General features: G+C 41.9%; 1 protein-coding gene across 1 annotated transcript in view; it reads left to right on the top strand.

The window, feature by feature from the left end:
• GUCY1A2 (guanylate cyclase 1 soluble subunit alpha 2) overlaps positions 1-24,403 on the top strand; it is a 302,125-nt gene that overhangs the window by 170,972 nt on the left and 106,750 nt on the right. The gene's annotated exons all lie outside the window — the stretch shown is intronic.

The raw sequence follows: 24,403 nt of genomic DNA, 5'->3' as shown, positions 1-24,403 counted from the left end.
GATATTCCTGAACAGTCACATGGGCTCTGTCAATCTACTGTCTCCACATCCCATTGCCAAACTGCTGACAACCCTAATAATGAAGCTGTTGGGGGGTTACCCACCCTCTCTTTCAGGCAGAACCTCCTTCCTTAGTTTGTATGCTTCCTTATGGTCTAGCATCACAGAGTAGCAAGGTAATGAAAACCATAGATCTTTTCGTAGTAATTCCCAACTCAACTCCAGTTGTTTTGCTTCTTGCCATGCTCTGCGAATCTTTCAGCTTGTTTACATCTGGGTTGGGATGTCCGATGGGGAACATGGTCAGGAATTGGATAGGGACACATATGGCTTCCTTTCCCAAAGGTCATGGCATGTGTGAGTTTTACTAGGTATACTCAATGGAAAAAAAAATGCCCTGGAATGTCCAGTTTAATCAGATTCCCCTGAAACAACAATTGTGGATGTTGCACTCTATATGATTTATGAAATATGCTAATGAGTATGAATATAATGTAACTGGACTATGCTTCATGCAAAAGGTGTCTTGTAAGGTATCATTACAAAGCTTATAATCTACTGAGTGTGGTCATCCTGTTGTATAAATGTATCACTCGAATGAAATGAAATATAACTCTGAGGGCCTATTGTAATTATGCAAAGTGTGGGCCATTAATGGTGGTTTGGAATCTTGATTGCTCCCATCAGCCAGGACAATTGACTGTGGATGGCTCTGTTTGCAGTCAGGCCTTCCTGTGAGTCAGGCTGGGAGGAATGAAGGCTTGGAGTCTTACAGGAAATGTGACCATGTCACCTGGTACTGAAATCCATCTTAAACCTGGTGCTTTTCCATTTAGAAGAGGGGGTTGGGGACCCAGAGAGGGACAAAGGATTCCCACCTTGTACAAAAGATATATAAGAGAGTGGAACAGAACAAAGCGGGCTGCAGTCATGAGAAATCCCCTAGCTACCACCTAAGCTGGAACAAGGGCTGTACCAGGGGAAAGAATTGTGCCCAGACTAGGAAGGTGTCCAATCTGTGAAAGAAACTTATTGAAAAATCTCTGAGGGTGAGATTTTATCTGTATTCAGTTTTATTACTGTATTAGGCTTAGACTGGCGTGTTTTATTTTTATTTTGCTTGGTAATTCCACTTTGTTCTGTCTGTTACTACCTGGAACCACTTATACCCTACTTTCTGTATTTAATAAAATCACTTTTTACTTATAATTAACCCAGAGTATGTATTAATACCTGGGGTGGGGGAAACAGGTGTGCATGTCTCTCTATCAGTGTTATAGAGGGCGAACAATTATGAGTTTACCTTGTATAAAGCTTACAGGGTAAAATGGATTTATTTGGGGTTTGGACCACATTGGAAGTTGAGCATCTGAATGTCAGATAGGAACACTTCGTAAGCTGCTTTCAGTTTAAGCCTACAGCTGTTAGAGAACGTGGTCAGACCTGCGTCTGGGTCTGCAGCAGGCTAGCAGGTCTGCCTCAACCAGGCAGGGCATAGAAGTCCCAAGCTGCCAGAGCAAGTAAGCAGAGGAAGAAGTAGCCTTGACATATCAGTTGGCAACCCCAAGGGGGTTTCTGTGATCCAAATTGTCACAAACATGAAATAAGGAAGACTCATGCACATATCTGTATACACGTGCTATACTCCACTACTGTGAAAGGGGTGCTTTATGGGTCCTGTCTTTACTTTTCCTAGTATTATACTGTTTTACTGGTTAAATTGCATTTCCTGAAATGCAGACTTTTAATTTTCAAAGGCAAAGCAATATCTAGAGGAAACTGTACTGAAAATGGAAGAGTTGAATATAGAGCAGTTTTCAGGGCAGACTGCTGATAAAGGCCATGCCGGGGAGAAGTCTAGGCTGACTCGCTCCAAAGTGCTTTGCATGTTGTCTGAATCGCATGGTGACGAGTGTGTATCAATAGAGCTGGTTGGAAAATGAGGGGGTTTTCCATAGAAAAATTCTGATTTGGGCAGAACTCAAATACCAAAAATTTGCTGTTGGCCAAAACTAAAAATATTCAGGCAACCCCATCCCCCCCAAAATCAGTTCAGAAATGCTGCTGCAGTGTCTCATGGGAAGGGTATTGTGGGTGCCTTATGCACTTTTGGAGCAAATTACAATGTCCTATGCACCAGTGCCATGATGCACCACCACCCATTTCCAAGCATGAAGTCTAGGGCAATTGGCGACATCATGGGGGATGTTGTCTAGCCTGGTGAGCCCAGCCCATAGATGAGAATGGGGACCTAAGGCAACCAAAGTACAAGTCCCATGAGGTGGCATGGTAGTTTATTCACACAGATATATTTCAGTTTTCAGGGATTGAGGGAGAAGGAGGGTTAACGAAAAAATTAATTCTGCAGAAAAAAAACTTTTTTGCAGAAACTCCAATTTTCTGTCAAAAACCTATTCAGGTGGAAAATTTTCATCCAGCCCTAGTATTAAAGAGACAAGGTTGGTGAGGTGATTTTTTTTTATTGGACCAACTTCTGTTAGTGAGAGAGACAAGCTTTTGAGCCACACAGAGCTCTTCTTCAGCTTGAAAGCTTGTCTCTCTCACCCACAGAATTTGGTACAGTAAAAGATATTACCTCATCCACCTTGTCTCCCTAATGTCTTGGGACCGAAATGGCTACAACTACTCTGCATACAGCTCTCGTATTGGCATTTGAAGAAGGGGGAAAAGCATAAACAGGCACATATTTTTCCTACAGACAACTGAAAAGGCAGCATTTTCAGCATTTCACCTATGGATGTTTTCAGTTGATTCATTTGATCCTATTTTTGGAGGACTGTTTCTCACAGATTATTGTATAACACAACAATTCCCAAACAATGAAGGCTGATTAATAATTTGTAACGTGTAACACACGGGAACGGGGTGCGGCTTCTAGACCAGGGCTTCTCTGTGTTTTTTCTTTCTGAGGTCCCCCCAAAATGCTATAAAAATTCCCCTGGGCCACCTGTGCCACAACTGTTTTTCTCATATTCAGTAGACGAAAAAGCCTGGCTGGCATTAGGGGTAGCAAGCAGGACAATGGCTCAGGGCCTGACTACACAGGCAGCTCCACAAAGCTAAGTTGCTCAGCGCCTTTTAGCTTCAACTTTTGGGTGGCAGGGCTTGGGCTTCAGCTTTCTTCCCTGGGCCCAAGTCGAACGTCGGGCCCTGCTCTCTGATTTATTTGCGGGACCTCCTGAAACCTGCTTATGGCCCTTAGAGGGCCCTGGACCCGCTGGTTGAGAACACGTGTTCTAGACTGCTTGTTCTAGTTATCTGTTGGTTTTTTTAAATAAATTGCTGTGATCATGGTGATATTTTCAAGTGTGTGACTGTACGAGCAGGGTCATAGTGTTGACCGATTCTTTATCCTGCTACCCAGAACAGAGTTCACACACAGACTCTTGAGCTAAACGCAGTATGTTATTTGCTCACTGCTTCATGTGAGTGATTAGTCCACTGAAACAGGGCACAGCATAGGATTAAATGCAAGTGCACACCCACATTCAGGGGCTTGCCTTAATATCATTGATAGAATCATAGAACTGGACAATGACTTTGAGAGGTCATCTAGTCCAGTCTCCTGCACTCCAGGCAGGACTAAGTATTATCTAGACCAGCGTTTCCCAAACCCTTTTGGCCATGGAACACTTTTAGCCTATTATGGAACACTTATAATATTATTTTGTAGTCGTTTGGTTTTCAAATAAAAAATTGCATTATTTATGCTCCAATATATTTAATTTTATAAAACAAAGCAAGAAATACAAATTTAAAATAACTTGAAACTAACCATTTCTAACTGGAAAGCGCGTACAAAGTAGTACAAAAATCAAGGTGCAAGAGTCAAAATTAATTCTAGATTCTTTCACAGAACACCTATTCACATCGTGCGGCATACCAGTGTTCCGCAGAATATAGTTTGGGAACGGTGATCTAGACCATTCCTAACAGGTGTTTTGTCCAATCTGCTCTTAAAAATCTCCAATGATGGAGATTCCACAACCTCCCTAGGCCAATTTATTCCAGTGCTTAACCCACTCTGACAAGAAGTTCTTCCTAATGTCCAACCTAAACCATCCTTGCTGCAATTTATGCCCATTTCTTCTTGTCCTATCCTCAGAGGTAAGAAGAACAATTTTCCTCCCTCCTCCTTGTAACTACCTTTACATACTTGAAAACTATTATCATGTCCCCTCTCAGTTTCTCTTCTCCATACTAAACAAACCCAATTTTTTTCAATCTTCTCTCTTTCATGGGTCATGTTTTCTAGATCTTAATCACTTTTTGTTGCTCTCTCTGGACTGTCTACAATTTGTCCACATCTTTCCTGAAATTTCGTGCCTAGAACTGGACACAATGCTACAGTTGAGACCTAATCAGTGTGGAGTAGAGCGGAAGAATTACTTCTTATATCTGCATGCATCTGATGAAGTGAGCTGTAGCTCACGAAAGCTTATGCTCAAATAATTTGTTAGTCTCTAGGTGTCACAAGTACTCCTTTTCTTTTTGCGTATACAGAGTAACATGGTGCTACTCTGAAACTTCTTGTATCTTGCTTACAATACTCCTGCTAATACACCCCAGAATGATGTTTGCTTTTTTTGCAACAGTGTTACACTGTTGACTCTCATTTAGCTTTGTGATCCACTATAACTCCCGGATTCCTTTCCACAGTACTCCTTCCTAGGCAGTCATTTCCCATTGTTTCAAAGTTAATTATATAATATAAACACTTTTCTGCCTAACACGGAAGATTAGTTTGCTAACTCAGTTGTTTACCTGATTGGATGGCTGGCTCAGCTTTTTACCTGGCTGTTCTTTTTTATTGACAGACAAGCAGGCATCTTTTCATATGTCCCAACACTTAAAATATACATTCTACATATTACATCCTACACATAAGAAATTGTGAACGTTTTTATATTATGTCATTATTACTTATAGTAAGTTCCCTAACACTGCAACATTGGTTTTAAAAAATCGTTAAGAAACATTGAAAGACTGAAGAAGGAAAAAGTGCTTTGAAGGGAATACAGTTCAAGGAATGGTCAATATTATGCCTAAAAATCTTAACTGTGTCTCTTTCTAGTTCGGCAAAGAAAAAAATCAATCTGGATACATCACATATTGCACCTAAAAATTAGATACTATCCCTTTTTAATCTGAAAATCCCTCTGGCTCCACTCTTACTCTAGAAATATTAATGGGGAACAAGCCTAGCCGGTGTAAGTCATCCTAGCCTCCATTCATAGATTTATTGATTTTAAGGCCGGAAGAGTTCATTAGATCACCATCTAGTCGGACCTCCTGTATGACACCAAAACCATAGAATTCACCAGTAAACTCTGTATTGAACCCAATAACTTGGGTTTGACCTAAAGCAAAATCTTCCAGAAAGGCCTCCAGTCTTGATCTGAATATACTCAAGAGACAGAGAATTCACCCACTTTCCTTGGGTAGTTTGTTCCATTGTTAATAAACCCTCAGTGTTAAAAATTGTATGCCTTATCTCTAATTTGAACTTTTCTAGCTTTAACTTGCAACCAGGATTGACATAACTATGATGATTTTCCCAACTGAGGAGTTGCCAGTTAGAGTCGTATTGTTTTATAACATGGAGGCACCTATCCTGCAACTCAGATTCACATAGTGGGGACATTTGTATCTGTGTGGATCTGGACTGTATGGTACGGGGTCTTTACAGTTTTGTCTAAAAGTTGAAGTCTTTTTTCATTGCTTCAGCTGGCTTTGGATCAGGCTCATATTTTGGAATTAACCTATTGTATTTATAAATAATATATTAAAAATCATGATTACATCAAGTTTTAATCACACAGTTAAACAATAATACCAATTGAAATTTATTTAAATATTGTGGATTTTTTTGTATTTTCAGATATTATTGATTTCAGTTACAACACAGAATACAAAGTGTACAGTACTCACTTTATATTATTTCTATTACAAATATTTGCACTCTAAAAATGATAAACAAAGGAAATGGTATTTTTTCAATTCTCCTCATACAAGTACCATAGTGCAAACTCTATCATGAAAGCACAACTTACAAATGTAGATTTTTGTTGTTGTTCTATAACTGCACTCAAACAAAACAGTATAGGCTCTAAAGTTTTACAAGTTCACTCAGTCCTACTTCTTGTTCAGCCAATTGCTAAGGACAAACAAGTTAGTTTACGTTTATGAACGATAATGCTGCCCTCTTCTTATTTACAATGTCACCTTGAAAGTGAGAACAGATGGTGGCACTTTTGTAGCCCGCATTGCAAGGTATTTACATTCCAGATCTGCTAAACATTGTATGTCCCTTCAGGCTTTGGCCACCATTCCAGAGGACATGCTTCCATGCTGATGATGCGGTTAGGAAAAACAATGCGTTAATTAAATTGTGACTGAACCCTTGGTGGAGAATTGTATGTGTCCTTCTCTTGTTTTACCCGCATTCTGCCATATATTTCATGTTATAGCAGTCTCGGATGATGACCCCAGCATGTTGTCATTTTAAGAACACTTTCACTGCAGATTTGACAAAACACAAAGAAGGTACCATGGTGTGATTTCTAAAGATAGCTACAGCACTCAATTTAAGAATCTGAAGTGCTTCCAAAATCGGATTGGGATGAGGTGGGTAGCATGCTTCAGAAGTCTTCAAAGAGAAACTACAGAACCACCAAAAAAGAAAAATCAACCTTCTGCTGGTGGCATCTCACTCCAATAATGAAAATGAACATGCATTGGTCTGCACTGCTTTGGATCATTATCAGGCAGAACCTGTGATCAGCACGGACGCATGTCCCTCTCAAATGGTGGTTGAAGGATGAAGGGACATATGAATCTCATGCATCTGGCAGTAAATATCTTGCAAGACTGGCTACAGCAGTGCCATGAGAATGCATGTTCTCACTTTCAGGCAACCTGTAACGAAGAAGCGGGCAGCATTATCTCCTGAAAATGTAAACAAACTGTTTGAGCGATGGCTGAACAAGAAGTAGGACTGAGTTTTATTTTAGAAATTCAATATTTTTGGTACATAATTCTAATTTGTAAGTTCAACTTTTATTATAAAGAGATTGCACTATGGTACTTGTATTAAGTTAATTGAAAAATACTATTTCTTTTATTTTTACAGTGCAAATATTTATAATAAAAATAAATATAAAGTGAGCACAATACACTTCATATTCTGTGTTGTGACTGAAATCAATATATCTTTGAAAATGTGAAAACCATCCAAATATTTATATAAATAGTATTCTATTATTGTTTAATAGTTTGATTAATCATGACTAATTTTTTTCACTGCGATTAATAGTGATTAAGTTTTTTTAATCACTTGACAGCCCTACTTTAAAAGCTGTATTGGATACAATCGGGTGCAACTGTAAGGCTGCTATATGCCTAGGTTAGAGATGTTATTTGAGTGAAGGTACACTATGATGTGTCCCCCTTTGCAGGATCTGAGTGTACTCTTACTGAAATCAATGGCAGACCTTCCACTCACATCAGTGAGAGCTGAATTGTGCTCTTTGTACTTGTCCATGGTAGGTTCTCCTGAGAACTATACATATTTCCCTACTCCTTGTCTGCATTGTTGTAGATAGAGTGCTGATATGTTTAGAGGTTGTATTATAACATAACATTTATGTAAGTATTCATATATTCAAAATCAAAATCACTTGAAATTAGACACCAGTTTTGCCAGTTTCTTTTGACATCTATCTTTTTAATATCTTAATTGCTTAAACTATTTCTGTATGACCGAAGCTATCTTCATTAGACAGTTGTACTGTAGTAGCAGTTTAGAGAAGTGAGTCAATTACTGCATTAAGTCTCAGACACATATTTAAAAGTAAATGTAATCATATTAATACTAAATACCTACAGTTCACAGTTGCTAATCAGAATTATATTTTGTGTTTCTCCCACTAAAATGGCTAATAACTGCTTGTTTAACTGCAGAAAATGGTTATTCTTTGAGTCATTGCCCACGTACATTCCACTGTTGGTGTCTGTGTGCCCAGCGTGTACCTATCAGAAACTTTTTCCTGCAGTGGTACCTGTTGGGAGGCTCAAGTGTCCTCTACTGCCGCGCGACACTGCGTCCAAGTATAAAGGGCAGAGCCTCCCTCACCCCCCAAGTTCCTTCTTACTACCTGTGGCAGTCGTTGGGACTCCTGTTCATTGCAGAACAGTTTCTCTTTTTAAAAAAGAGTTTTTCAATTTTGTTGTTTTTTCCCATTTCGGGGTCCTGCTGCCAGCACCGAGGCATGCCTCGGTCATCAGGTTTCAAGCCATATGTTTCTTGCTTCAGGCTGGTGAGCACAATAGGTATCTGAACTGCCTGGGCAAAATACATTTGAAAGGCCAGTGCCAACTTTGCTGGGAATTCAAACCTAGAACAGAGAAGGACCGGGAGGCTAGGCTGAAATTCCTGCTGGTTGAGGCGGCACTCAGGCCACCATTGGAACAGTCCCAGTCTCACTCAGTGCTGAGTGCTGCAGCTTCAACAACACTGGAAGAGTGCTTCTTACTGGAGTCCCAGCACCGATCTCCCCCCAGCCATGCTGAGGTAGAAATATAAGAGTTGTTAAGAGGCTCTGACCAGGGGAAGATCTCCATCTTTCAAGTCTAGGAAGAGGGGCGAGGAGTCGAGTTGAGTGCATTGGAAATCTAACCACTCCTCCTCCAAATCAGTTCCTAAGATGACCTTTTGTCTCCGGCACTGCAAAGGGCACCATTGAACCAGGTGCCAGAAGTGACACCATCAGCTTAATCGTCATAGCAACAAGAAGTGATCTCCATGCTGACTACACAGGAGGCATTTGCAGCACCAAGGAATTTGCTCTCTCTCTCTGTGCTGGTGTCTCCAACAGTGCAGGAGTCCAATCCATCAGCACCATTGCCCCATCTGACACCAGCTCCAGCAGTTCAGCTTGCAGTACTGCACCAACTGCCCACTTTTCAGAGAGTGGGCCCATTGGTACCATCCCAGGAGGAGCCAGCAATGATGGCAAGGTTCCTCCCATCCCTGGGTTCTCAGCATCAGTCCCTGACACCAAGGGGAACTGCCTTTCCATGGTTGGAGGAAGGGGAATTTTTGTCGTTGGTCTTGGAGTGGGATTTTATGTCTCACAAGCCTGAAGCAGGACCCTCCAGTCCCCTCAAAGGTCCTCACGCACCACAATGCTGCCATGGAAATGTAATCAGGAGCTCATTAGGGTCCTGTCATGTAACATTGGCCTTTTTGGAACCCATGGGGGTTTCCTTCAGATCTTCCCCTCAGTGTGCCTACTCAGTGCCCTCGTCTAGACAGGGGGAGACTGCACACCAAGCTGCCAGTGTCTGCTACCAGGCATTAGAAAGAGATCATAAAAGCAGAGGAACAGCCTGCAGGAGAAATTCAACCACTTCCACTCTTGGCTTCCTCATCCTGTCTGGACAAGGCAGTTTCTCCTGGTGATTTTAAAGCTGATGAGGCATTGTTAAAGAGAGGGCTGTAGACTTGGGCATTCAGGTCAAGGAGGTCAGGGAATCTTCACATCACCCGATTGACATTTTATAGACGGCAGACACCCTCCAGGATTCTGTTAGTCCTCCCAACTGTTTGTAGCTGTGCTAGTCTCCACTCAGAGAATCTCTTCTTGGATAGCCCCCTGCATACACATGTGCTATGACTTGGCCAATGTCACCCCTCTGAGCAGAGTCACAGCTCATTCAACAAGATCACAATATTGGCTTCAGCAGAGTTTCTGGAGCAGGTTCTGGATTGTAGACATCTGTAGAGTGGCAACTTGGTCCTCATTCCACATGTTTGCTTCCCATTATACTGTTGCTCAAGACTCCAGAGATGATCCTAAAATTGGAAAAGTTGTCCTCCAATATTTATTTATTTAAATAGACTCTAGTGACAAATGTACCTGCCCTGGGAGGGAGCCCATCTGGGTTCTACACAGATTCCATGTCTCTGGTCCCCAGAAGATTTAGCTTGACACATCAACATCAGAGATGTTTTCATGACTCAGTACAAGTCAATCGTGGAGGTCACAGATTCTGCAATTTTATGAGATCATCGACTTCCTTAAAATTTCACTAACTCAGCCTCGGGTGGCTAGGTTTGGGTACTGGTCCCAGGTGGCAAGACTTGTGCTCCGAGCCCTGCCACCTGTGACTGAAGCCCAAACACTGTTGCCCATAACTTCACTTCACGGGGCCCCCTGTGGCATGGGGCCCCAGGCAATTGCCCTGGTTGCTACCCCCTAACACCGGTCTTTTGAACATTTCTGTGATTTTATTATTGCCCACATCCTGTCCATGACTTTTAATAAAAATATCCAAGCTAAAATGTTAGCCTTACTTGTGAGTCACCAAGAGTGAAATGCACATGTGCAATCACTCAAAGAAAAAACTGTTACTAACCTGTTAGTAGCTGTTGCTCTTCGAAATGCATTGCACATGTTCATTCCACAACCTGCCCTTCTACCCCTCTGCATTGGAACTCTGCCAAGGAGAAACTGAGAGGGACTAGGGGCAACTCTGCCCTTTATACCTGCATGCAGAATAGTAGAGGATGCTCAAGCCACATAATGGGTATTACTGTGGGAACAAGTTTCCTCTGGCTGTGCGCTGGGCCATAGACACCAAGAATGGAATGGACACGTGCAATGAATCTCGCAGAACAACAGTTAGTAGGTAAACAGGTTAGTAACTATTTTTCAGTCATTCCATGGAATATATTAAACTGCAAACCATTGCAATTTAACTTTGTTAATGAGCTTACAGCTTTTAGTATAAAATTATTCCCTCTACCCTCCCCCCCTTTTATTTTGATAGTACTTTCTACTGTGAAGCAGACCCAGTTATGCCATATTGGTATTTACAAGGATTTCTTTTTTTAGAGACAACTCTTAGCTAACCCCTCTGAGATTATAGTTGGAAGCTGAAAATTTAGAAATGAACCACTAGAAATGTGTAGTCATACTGACTTCTATGCTGTATTTTTTAAAATGGTGGATTGTTTAGGATTTTTTTTTAAACATATTCTCTCCAGTTGTGAACTTCAGACAGTTATGTTGCCTACAGAGGTTTTAGTTCCACAGAACAAAGGAAAAAGATCTAGAGAATATGAAGCCCTAGCTGCTGCTCTGGGGCTAGGAAACATTTGTTTGGCATTTAAGGAAGTTTGGGGCGATATGATCATGGATCATTGAGCGTGTTTACATTAGAAATAAACTTTTCTGGTATGTTTTGTGGTGTTATGACGGTTGAATTCACAAAAATGTAAATGTTTACATATTTGGTTCATGTTTGAAGTAATGATTGCTATAATAAAAACAGCTTGTGAGATAACAGAAAAAGGAAGTCAACAAGTTAGGAAAACAATAGTAAAACAAAGCAATAAATGGAAAGCTACAATATCATAAAGTTGGAAATCTGGCCCTAATTTTCCATAAAATTGCACAAACAAAATGCATCCACAGATGACCAGATATACTGTTGCATATTCTTTTTGTAAAGGGAAATCACGCCTCACCAATATACTAGAATTCTTTGAGGGGGTCAACAAGCATGTGGACGGGAAAGACAAAAAGAAAAGGAGTACTTGTGGCACCTTAGAGACTAACAAATTTATTTGAGGATAAGCTTTCATGAGCTACAGCTCACTTCATCGGATGCATTATATGTCAAGAATTATAACATTCAAAAACCAGTCGGAGAACACGTCAATCTCTACGGTCACTCGATTACAGACCTGAGAGTGGCTATCCTTCAACAAAAAAACTTCCAAAACAGACTCCAACAAGAGACTGCTGAATTGGAATTAATTTGCAAACTGGATACAATTAACTTAGGCTTGAATAGAGACTGGGAATGAATGAGTCATTATACAAAATAAAACTATTTCCCCATGTTATTTCCCCCCCCACCCCACCCCCCCACTGTTCCTCAGATGTTCTTGTTAACTGCTGGAAATGGCCTACCTTGCTTGTCACCATGAAAGGTTTTCCTCCTTTCCCCTCCTGCTTCCTGCTGGTAATAGCTCATCTTAAGTGATCACTCTCCTTACAGTGTGTATGATAAAACCCATTGTTTCATATTCTCTGTGTGTGTATATAAATCTCCCCACTGTATTTTCCACCAAATGCATCTGATGAAGTGAACTGTAGCTCACGAAAGCTTATGCTCAAATAAATTTGTTAGTCTCTAAGGTGCCACAAGTACTCCTTTTTTCTTTTTGCAAATACAGACTAACACGGCTGCTACTCTGAAACCTGTCATTATGCAAGGGAAAGACAGTGGATATGGTGTACTTAAATTTTCAGTAAGCCTTTGACAAGGTCTCTCACCAAAGTCTCTTAAGCGAAGTAAACTGTCATGAGATAAGAGGGAAGGTCCTCTTATGTATTGGTAACTGGTTAAAGATAGAAAAAAAAAGGGGGGGAGTAGGAATAAATTTTCAGAATGGAGAGAGGTAAATAGTAGTGTCCCCCAGGGAGTCGTCCTAGTCAATATTTTCATAAATGATCTGGGAAAAGAGGTAAACAGTAAGGTGGCAAAATTTGCAGATGATACAAAACTACTCAGGATAGTTAAGTCCAAAGCCTCTTCCCACCCCTTTCAACTGCAGCCTCTTCCCCGCACCCACCACCACTGTGCTCCTGCCAAGGAGTGGGGTCAGGGCACAGGGGCTTGCTCTGCTCTGTCTGCCTGGTACTCCTGCCAGAGGGTAGAGTTGGCGGGGGCTTTCCCCACCTATGCTCCCTGGCTGGAGTGCTGGGTAAGCAGGTGGAGTGGGGCAAGCCCCTCTGCCCCGATGCCACTCCCTGGCAGGAACGCTGGGTGGGTGGAGGAGGTGCGGGTGCAGGGGTGCCCATTTTTCCACACCCTTCCCCAATTGGCCAGGACCCCTGGGCATGGGACCCTTGGCCCAGTGGCTAATCTGTCACTGATTGTATAATAACATTGATTTAAAACTGTCTCATACATTTAAAAGGCACAGTTGCCAACTTTCATGCGGTAAATAAGCACCCGATTTTCACAATAAGCCAAAAATCAAACTAATCCCATTTCAGAACAAAGCCAAAACAAGCCAATCCTTAAGAACCCCAACACTCTGTGACTAGATCCCCCTGGCGTGCATCTGGGACTGTAGTGGGCCCGCTGTGCACCCTCACTCTCTCTCCACCTTGGCCCCGCTTGCTGGGAGCTGATCCCCCCCCAAAAAAACAAAAAACCCCCCCAAAACCCCCAAAACCAAACAAGCTGCAAGCCCAACAAGCTACAAGCCAAAAACTAGCCAACAAGCAATTCACAAGCCAATTAAGCCAAAAACAAGCCCAATTTCTGTGTTTTTTAACATGGGTTTGGGATGTCTGTTAAAAGGACATTTATTGAATTCAAGATCTGTTTCTTGTCTCCTTATGTTTCTTTTATATATGGTAGCAGCATATTAATCTTAATAGCTAGAGTTACTCCTGTAAAAGGAATTCTCCATAGCGTTGACCTTCAGAGATAAAGGTCACTGTGCATATGTCATTTAACATATTAAAATCCATAGGCATTATTTTTGGCATCGTTTTTTATCCTGCTTAAAATACTGCCTAATTATTTAATGTGAAGTGTGTATTCCAGTGAAACAAAAAGGTTTTCTGTTTATTTCTGACTGCTTTACTGTAATCTAGTGATTTAGCTGAATTGATGGCTTTAATATTATTCAATAATATTCTATTTGTAACATTTCCAGTTTATCAGGAAGCAAAAAGCTTCATGTGTAAGCTTATTCTTCAGAGTGCTGGTCTTGCTGGATATGTTTAAGATTTTGACAAAGAGTTTTCCTAAGAAGTCATTCTCCAATATTATCTGCATATTTTTGCAGTGTGCAAAGGTGGCACTAATAGGTTTGTGGAGAGAGAAAGAGAACTCAGAAGACTCAGAGGAAAAAGCTAACATTGATTTGCGTGAAGCTGCTAAAATTAACTCTACAATTATGTAGATTTTTTATGTGCAGCTGTTCCTGTTGAAAGCATAAAAACAGTACCCTATTAGAGCAATTCAAAGCATGCTTTAAGATATGTTGCTTAACAGAGGGAAAATATCATGTTTCTGTGAAATTACAGCGTTACAATTGCATGAGAATTAGAAATATAAATGCTTTCATCAGGGTAGGGATGAAAACATATGCTCCTTCCCTTCTGGTCTCTGTTTGCTTGCTTACTAATGACTAGTTAATAACATAGCCTAAATAGAGTAGTACAGAACACGGCTTAGTTGATACTGGGTTAAATTGGATTAGTTTATTATCATTTAGGTTAGATTGGAACTTTTATCTACTTAGATTGCCATGATATAAAGCAATGCAGAATTGTCTTTTCTTTCTTCATTATCAACAGACATTGCATAGCAGACTCTCTCACAGCTTGTGTACAACTCTGATATGATTTTACCAGCCTAATTTTGAAGTGGATTTGTAAACTCTTTACTAAGAGTGTGGTCTTAACATTAGCAGTGCTATAACATAACTTTGCGTATCAGCTTGAGAGAAAAACAGAATTACAAATAAAAGACCAATTCACATCTAGTATAAGCACTTTCCCTAGTTCTTTGTGGTTTACAAAAAAATCTGGACAGGGACTCGGGTCCAATTCTGTGCTCTTCCACAGCTTCTCCATATGAACTTGAGCAAGTCACTGAATTCCCCATCTGTAAAATGTGGATCACAATTCTTTCCTCCCATTTCTTTGTCTGTCTTGTCTACTTAAATAGTCTTTTTCCTCTCAGTTGGGGATCTCTAAGATGATCAATGGGGAGTGTGGAATTATGAATATTTATCATTTAAGTCAGAGCATCAGGGAGAAAAAGGGACTCCATAGAATTGCAATTGCTTATGTACACAGTGAATTTAACAAATATTTTCCATTCCAACTAAATGGCAGGCAACAGGACATATTTAGTGTAACCAGAATCTTCTGGCTGTTCAGACAAACATGACCAATTCCACTTAGAATCATAAAGTTTAGGCTCAGAAGGGACCACTGGATCAAACCTCTGATAAATCACAGGCCACCAGTGCCAGCCAGCATCCACACATTCAACCCAACAACCAAAATTAGACCAAAATATCACAGCCCCCAGGCGACTACTAGACTATTATGTGCCACAGTCAGAGAATAGGAGGGACTAAAGTGTCAGTTCCTGAGACCCCTACAGTGGCAGAGAATTGATTGAGTGAGATATACTCATATAATCCTGGCCAGTGACCTGCATTCTATGTGGCAGAGGAAGGCAAAAAACATCCAAGGTCACTGCCAGTCTGACCTGAGGAAAAATTGCTTCCCAACCACACCTATGGTGATCAGTTAGACCCTGAGCAAGACAAGAGCCAGCCAAACACCTGAGACAGATGTGGCTTGGTGCCACCTCAAAGCAATGGTCCATCCCGTCCTGTGCCCCATCTCCTGCTGCAGCCATCTCTGATGCTGCTAATAAGACCAACAACAACAACAAAACCAACCCATCAGCATACTCTGTAGGGGGGGGGGGGGGGGGAGGAAACCTTTTCTGACCCCTGCTCCTCTCATACTTTTATATGGCATGTGGTCCCAAATGCTCTGTACACTGAAAATATCTTAATTTTCTTGAATGTACTGTGTTTAATGGCTTCTGATGGAGCAGACTTGCTGAACACTGTGTTCACTAAAGACTGGTAGGAATGGAGTCATTGTTATTTTATTATTGTTACTGGGGTAGTGCTCTTCACTGCTCGTTTTTAGTTCAGATTTCCTCCTTTTACCACTGGCTCGCTTTTACAAGCAGCTGCTTAAATCACTCAAATTGTGTATGCTTTAATTAAATAGTTAAATGCTGCAGTTCTCTTTTAGAATTGTTAAGACTGTTGGTGATGCGAATAGTCCTATCATCAGCGTGTGGAAATCTGTACTGTAATGTTCCTTGCTGGAGCTGTGGTTTCCTAGCAACGTCTGCTTTTACCTAATGTCTAAATCAGTCTCCGTAAACTATAAAATATCCTATTTCAGGTTGGCTAACTTCAATGGGAAATTATTTGTCATTTTTATGTGGAAACGTTACTGCAAAAGAGCACGTTTGCATATAGAACCATTTTTAGAGAATGTCTGAACAAGGTGGTTATGCAACGGTAGTTCATGTGCGGAGTTACTGAGCTCACCAGCGTTAGCACTTCACTTTAAAGGTGATTCCTTTGTTGTATATTTGATTTGAAAAACTGCATAGTACATAAGGAAGTTGGACATGACAAGTTTTGTACTTTATTTTTAGGAGTGTGGGTAGAGTGAGCCAAATTCAGCCATGGTGTAGTTCCATTGGCTTTGGTAGAGTTACATCCCCTGACACTAGATCTGAATTTGGCAGTGTCTTTTACAAATACCAGCTAAGAGGAGTTGGCCTGTAACTCTGCATGCTTCCTGGTTTCTGGGAGGAAGGGGGAGATTTACAGGATTTGTTAGTCTATTCAGGGGCTTTTTCATCACTCCAGCCATTTTAACTCAAGTACTTAATAATGTGTTTATTAATTTTGTAAAGAAAACCATACACTTTATTTACAATTTTTATTCCTTTTGAAGGGACTCCTTAATCTCCAGTTATGTAGTGCACCCCTTCTCTGAAACGGTTATTACATATATGCTGCAATAACAAGGAGAATTATAAGGGGGTTTAAGTACTTGGTAGCTCTGGTACAACGCTTTATGGTATATGTGAATCTGAGAAATTGAATGGAGTATTTATTTTACTGAAATGGTATTCTCCCCCAAAGGCTGGGCTATCCTTTACTACTATATGGATTTCTGGGATCTATTGGATTAAAAACATTTCTCTTATTAATCAGAGACTGTGACAATGTCAGTTCTAAGTGATGAATGTAGAGTTTGAAAACAGCGTACAGAGTGCTGTGCCTATAATGCTGATCAAGATAGGCAGCAGAGGGGAACCAATCCTGAACTAAGGAGTTCAGCTATAGGGCCACCAACTTATTCTTCCTCTGCTTACTAGGAAAAGTGAGGCCTGAGAGAGAAGCACATTGCTAATTGCCTCATTAGCAAGAGGAAGATTGCAGAGAAGCAGATATCTCTTCAGATCTGGCCATTCTTCACCCATGCCACTACGTTTTCCTCAGACCTCATTCTCTTCAGAGTGTGCCCTACACCAGGATACCCAGACATCCTGATTCTTTTGGAACATACCATGGAGCACCCAGGATTCTGCCTGTTCCTAGAGAAGGACAACAAAGGTGTGACAAGATTATGACTATCAACAGATGGCTTAGACAGTGGTGCTATAAGGAGGGCTTTGGGATGTGTGGCCACTGGGAGGCATTCATGGACAGAGAACAGTTCTCTCGGGAGGGACTTCATATGAGTAGGGAAGGAAATAGACTTCTAGGATGGAGGATGGCACAACTGATTAAGAGAGCTTTAAACTAGGAATTTGGGGGAGATGGTTGGGAGATGTCCAGGTAATCTTCACGCCGGATTTTAGCATTGAGAGGGAAGAAAACGAAGTAAGAAAGGATACAGCTGTGTGTAGGAGAATGTATATAAGGAGTAAGGGCAGTGTGGATACCAGTCTAATAGGTTATACTGGCTGTAGAATGACCGTGCCTAATAGGGTACAAAATGTGAGCGAGGCCAAACAGCAAAAATTAAGATGTTTGTACACCAATGCGAGGAGCCTAGGTAACAAAATGGAGGAACTAGAGCTATTGATGCAGCAAGTGAAACCAGATATTATAGGGATAACAGAAACATGGTGGAATAGTAGTCATGACTGGACTACAGGTATTGAAGGGTATGTGCTGTTTAGGAAAAACAGGAATAAACGTAAAGGTGGTGGAGTAGCATTGTATATCAGTGATGAGGTAGAATGTAAAGAAATAAGAAGCGATGGAATGGATAAGACAGAGTCCGTCTGGGCAAAAATTACATTGGGGAAGAAAACTAGTAGATCCTCCCCTAGAATAGTGCTTGGGGTATGCTATAGACTGTCGGGATCTAATGTGAATATGGATAGAGCCCTTTTTAATGTTTTTAATAAAGTAAATACTAATGGAAACTGCGTGATCATGGGAAACTTTAACTTCCCAGATATAGACTCCTCCTCACCTAATGAGATAATAATGTCTCCTCCCCCTTCAAATGTGGATGATTTTAAGCAGTCCCAAGAGCTCATGAAGAGAATCAGACTCCCTCCAAATCCCCTTAGAGGAAGTTCATGAGACCTAGCACAAACTCTTAGAGGTCCAGAACACCACTGAGAATTTTCCCACTCCCACTGATGAGCTCAAGCTGTTCAGTGACTCCACCAATGAGTCCTTACATTCTCTTAAGGATAGGGTGACCATATTTTCCCAAAGGGAAAATGAGACATCCCCAAGCCGGCCAGCCAACCCCCGCCCCCCCCCACAGGGCTGGCCCAAGCCCTCTCTGCCTCCCACCCACATGGGGCCAGTCTCAGGTCCCCCTGCAACTGGTGCCAAAGAATGGCCCGAGACCCCCCCATCTCCCACCTGCGACCCTCCTTCCCTCCCGCAGCCTCCTTCCCCCACTGCACAGAGGGCTGGTGGTCCAAGCCTGCCACCACCCATGGGGTTGGTGGGCCAAGCCTCCCACCACATGCAGGGTGGGCCAATGGGCCCGAACCATTCTCCCTACCCCCTCTCCAGTACAGGGCCACTTTTTTTGCTCTTGCCAACTGACAAATGCCCAGTTTTGTCAAAAAAGCCGGGATGTATGGTCACCCTACTTAAGGATTTAAGAGCTACTCTCCGTTCCCTCTGTATCTGCACACCTGTAAATAAAAGACAATTCACCAGGTCATAGACAGCTTCAAGATCTCACACCATACAATTTCCAGCTTATTTGAGATCTTCATAACCACCCTAAGAGGAGCCTGCATTCCAGAAGAGAAGACCATCTGCCACCACCACAGCTACAACTCAACCCTCTTCATTGAGCAAGCATCCATTTTGATGTCCTGCTCAAGGATCACTGACTATCCCACCTTACAGATCTACAACTGTGTTGTTCTGTCCTCCCACCCTTTGGGGATCATCTCTTCCATTTTTCAAACCTCCTAGGAGCAGATTACTTCAAAAAGATGTTTTTTTTTTAATAAATATCATGCTACGCTATCCATTTTGTCTCCATTTCCTTGCACCATCCCCCTTCCTTTTCCTTTTCAGGGACCCATCTCATAAACATATGTTGAGAAGAGAGTCTTGGCTTGCAACGTGACAAAGGCGCATGCTGCCATGTGACCCAAGTTACATTTTTGCTGCTTCCAGGCTTAATTAAGAACTGTTTACGCCCCCAACAAACACACACTACACAAGTTAGTGTTGGTTCCCATGGCAGGTATTAATTTCCCTCAACTGGCAAAAAGACCCAAACAAGGTCTGCACAGGAGTTTCCTTCACTCCCCTGCTCACAACCACAATATTGCATGCACCTCTTACAGAATGGGGAGCTTATCTTCAAAGGCATACCATTCAAGGCAAAATGGACTGCCCAGGAATCCACTCTCCATATTAACCTACTGGAACTCATATGCCTGCAAACGTTTCCTATCTAAGATCATCAGGATAATGACAGACAACAGAGCAGCATCTATTATATAATCCATGGGGGGGTGCAACATCCCTCTTCTTTTGTGTAGAAACAGTAAAGCTGTGGAACTGGGGAATAACCCATCAGATCCTCATCTCAGCTATTACTTAACAGGTCTTCAAAACACCATACCTGACAGTCTGAGCAGACATTTATGCCAGGTTCATCAATGGGAACTCAACAACCTGATACTCAAATATTCCTCACCTGAGGTTTCCCAGAAATAGATTCTTCACCATCCCCACCAAGAAGTGTCAGCAATTCTGCTCAAGAGGAGGTCTAGGTCATCACTCCTTGGGAGATGCCTTGCTCATCTTCTGGTTGAGGAATCTTCTATACCCTATCCTCCACCACACTGATCCTCAGAGTTCTAAACAAAATCCAAGTAGGGCAGAGCCAGAATCTTGGCCAAGGCAAATATAGTTCCCACACTTGATTTGCCTCTCATCTCACTCTGCACTTCGTCTGCCAATAGGACCTGCTAACCCAGATCCGCAGAAACGTTCTTCACCCTAACCTGAACACACTACGACTTACAGCTTGATTTTCAAATGGATCTTGGGGGCAGAGGTCTTATTTTTGACAGAGGTGCAATAAATATTGCTGAGTAGCATAAAAGGGTCAGCTAGAAACTTACCTTCAAAAATGGAAGCAATTCTCTCATTAGTTATCCAGTGGCATTTCCCCTGTTGACTCTTCCCATTTGGATATTTTAGATTACCTTTTGAGTTTGAAGAATTCAGGCTTCCTGAGTTCCATTAAAGTTAATTTAGCAGCTGTCACAGCTTTCCATTTCCCTGTTGAAGGGTTATCATGTTCACTCACCCCACCAATTCCAGATTCATCAAAGGGTTATCCAACCTTTTCACTCATGTTAAGGAATCCACCTCCCCACAGGATTTGAACTTGGTCCTCCGCTCTCTGATTAAACCTCCCTTTTGAGTCACAAGCCAAGTGTTCCCTTTTACGCTTGTCCATGAAGACTGAATTCTTAGTGACTGTCACCTCCACTAGGAGAATTTTTTCACTAGGAGCCTCCCTACACAGCTTTCTATAAATTCAAGCTCTCTCTCCAACCTCATTCCCATTTAATATTGAAGGTGAATACAAGAACAGCCATATTAGGGCAGACCAGTGGTCCATCTAGCCCAGTATCCTGTCTTCTGGCAGTGGCCAATGCCAGGTGCTTCAGAGGGAATGAACAGAACAGGCAATCGAGAGACCCATCTGCTGTTGTCCACTCCAGTTTCTGGCACTCTGAGGCTAGAAGCACCCAAATCATGGGATTGCATCCCTAACCATCTTGGTTAATAGTCACCGATGGTCCTATCTTCCATGAACTTATCGAATTCTTTTTTGAACTCCATTATAGTTTTGGCCTTCACAACATCCCCTGGCAAGGAGTTCCACAGGTTGACTGTGTTGTGTGAAGAAGTACTTTGTTTTAAACTAGCTTCCTATTAATTTCATTGGGTGACCCTTGGTTCTTGTGTTATGTGAAGAGGTAAATAACACTTCCTTATTCACTTTCTTTCCACCTTTCATGATTTTATAGACCTCTATCGTATCCTCCCCACCACTCCTTAGTCGTCTCTTTTCCAAGATGAAAAGTCCCACTCTTTTTAATCTCTCCGCATATGGAAGCTGTTCCACACCCTTGATGATCATTGTTGCCATTTTTTGTACCTTTTACAATTTTAATATATGCTTGTTGAGATGGAGCAACCAGAACTGCACACAGTATTCAAGGTATGGGCATACCATGGATTGATATAGGGGCATTATATTTTCTGTCTTCTTATTAAGGTTAAGATTTTGGCACAGGGATTTGTATTCGCATTCATTGGCAGGACACGGACAATAAACAATAAATCACAGAAGCCCAAGCCCTGCAGTGTGAGGATGACAGCCAGAGCCCCACTGCCCAAAGGTGACAGCCCGACTTTGCCACTCGGGGCACTGACTGCCTGAGCCTTGCTGCTGCGGGGTGATGACAGCCGGAGGCAGAGGGGCTGACTGCCCAAGTCAGAGCTCTGCTGCTGCATGGGGCTTACTGCCCAAGCCCCGCTACCTGGGGCTCAAGCTGAAGCCAGAAGTCACTGAGGTCTGTGAAAGTCATGGAACCCATGACCTCCCTCACTCTCTCTAGATGAAGCTGTTACACTGTGGATAAATAGTCTTTGGAGTAAGGGAACTGGATCCTGGGTCTTCCACATTACAAGTGAGTTCTCTAACCCCAGGCTGTGTAGAGTCATTCTCATGCTTGTCTCTCTCTCTCTCTCTCTGGCCCAAATGACTTATTAAGCAGCTTACTTACTTTTTACAGTAACTGATGCTCTTCAAGATGTCCCTATGGGTGCTCCACTACCCACCCTCTTTCCCCTCTGCTTTGGAGTTTTGCCTGCAGGGGATCTGAGGGTAGTTCATCCAACACTGCACTATATACCCTTGATATGGGCACGAGGAAAGCCAAGACGCACATGCAGACTGAACTGTCACTGCTACTAAAAGTCTCCAGTCAAAGGAGCACAGAGCAAATGCACACCTGAAGTTGAGCACCCATAGGGACAAACATCTCAAAGAACTAGTTACTATAGTAAATAACCTTTCCTTTTCTGACTAACTGCTGCCTGAGTATCTATTATCACAGGGGTTCTTAACCTTTTTTTTCTGAGGCCCCCCCAAAATGGTATTAAAAACTCGGCCCACCTGTGTCACAACAACTGTTTTTTCTGCATATAAAAGCCAGGATTGGGTTAGGATTAGGGGTCAGGATTAGGGGTTAGCAAGCAGGGCAATTGCTCGGGGACCCATGCCACAGGGGCCTCTGAAAAGCTACATTGCTCAGTCTTCAGCCCCATGTGTCAGGGCTCCAGGCTACAGCCCCTTCGGTTTTATGCCCTGGGCTGCAGTGAGTCTAATGCTGGCCCTGCTTGGCAGACTCCCTGAAACCTGCTTGCAGCCCCCGCCCAGGGGGGCCCAGACCCCTTGTTGGGAACCCCTGTACTATCATATTGCAATCATGGCACCAGATTAAATTTAGGGCCTCAGTTTGATATCTCCTTCTGCCTGATTTGCATGGTTTGGTGAATGATCCAAATTGCATATAATGCTCTAGGTCAGTGGCTCTCAACCTTGCCAGACCACTGTACTCCTTTCAGGAGCCTGAGTTGTCTGGTGTACCCCCAAGTTACACTTAAACTACTTGCTTACAAAATCAGACAAAAATACAAAAGTGTCATAGCACACTATTACTGAAAAATTGTTTACTTTCTCATTTTACCATGTAATTCTAAAATAAATCTGCAATATAAATATTGTACTTGCATTTCAGTGTATAGTATATAGAGCAGTATAAACAAGTCATTATCTGTATGAAATTTTAGTTTGTACTGAGTTCATTAGTGCTTTTTATGTAGCTTGTTGTAAAACTAGGCAAATAGCTAGATGAATTGATATCTCCCTGGAAGACCTCTGCTTACTTCCAGGGGTATGCATACCTCTGGTTGTGAACCATTGATCTAGATGACTAGTCAACTGCCATGCTGGAGCCTAAATTCACCATTAATGGTAGGGATGTTGTATATGTTGGCAACGTCATCACTGGGGAATGGCATCATGGTGATCAGGGAAGAAGATATGTTCTGTAGGGTGGAGTCTGGAGAATAGCTGGACTAGAAGGTCATTGGGAAGCAAGGCCACCTGTCCTGGATGAATAGCATTACTGGATAAGAAAACGTGGAATGAAAGTTAGACCCTTTGCTCCTCCAATTCACATGGGTTTCTTAGAAATGTGCTGAGGGTCTTAGCTATTGTAATAACCAAACTGTGTGAGCGTGTCTGTCAGTGCAAAGTACAGGACTCTCAAACACCCACTCATTTTGGGGTTGCCAGAAACTCAAGTTTCTTTAAATTTCTTTAATTTAGAAAGCTGCACCTTGACTTCTTTTTTTGTCTTTGACCCACAGGTTTTCCAAATCTGAGTTTGCCCAGCTTGTGCCAGAGGCACTCTCACTGCATCTGGGAGAAAGGGGCTAAAATTTTCAAAGAGGGATATCTGAAGTTAGGTTCCTAAATAGGTAGCCAAATTTTCAAAAAAGGTCAATGAAAACTGGTGCTTAGCATTTTTGAAAATGAAGCTATTTATAATGATTTAGTAGCCTTTAGACTCTATTTTTTAAAATGTTTTGGCTTTAGTAGCTTGTAAATGAGTCTAGAACCCAGAAATGCCTTATTTCAAATCTCAGGTCTGCCAGTGACTTTTGGTATGTCCTTTGGCAAGTCACTTAACCTCTTTGGGCCTGTTTCTGATCTGATGTCATTTTTACCAGTGTGAGTTAAGAATGACTCCACTGAAGTAAGTGGCATTACCACAGTGCAAGATAGGTGTGAATGAGAGAAGAATCAGGCCCTTTGTATCTCAGTTTGCCCATATGTAAAAGGGAGGTTATAATATTAACCTACCTCACAGGATGCTGGGAAGATTCATTAGTTAGTATTTGTACAATGCTTTGAAACGTGTACAATAATATTAATTCTTAAATATGGTAACTTTTGTCAGTGTTCTACCCTGCCATGTAGGAATCAAAGTCAGATTTTCCGCTGTTTAGCTACAAGACTGTTCTTTCCCTCCTTTGTGGTGGTGAAGAGATGGGAAGCATTATATAAAAGTTAAATTTCAGTAGTAGTCTGAGTCAACGCACAGATGTACCAGGACTCTCAGAAACTAATCAGTAATATGCACC

The sequence above is a fragment of the Dermochelys coriacea genome, chromosome 1 (assembly GCF_009764565.3).
Source record: "Dermochelys coriacea isolate rDerCor1 chromosome 1, rDerCor1.pri.v4, whole genome shotgun sequence".
Lineage (NCBI taxonomy): Eukaryota > Metazoa > Chordata > Testudines > Dermochelyidae > Dermochelys > Dermochelys coriacea.
The sequence above is the reverse complement of the archived record's forward strand: the minus strand, read 5'-3'. Positions and strand labels throughout refer to the sequence as shown.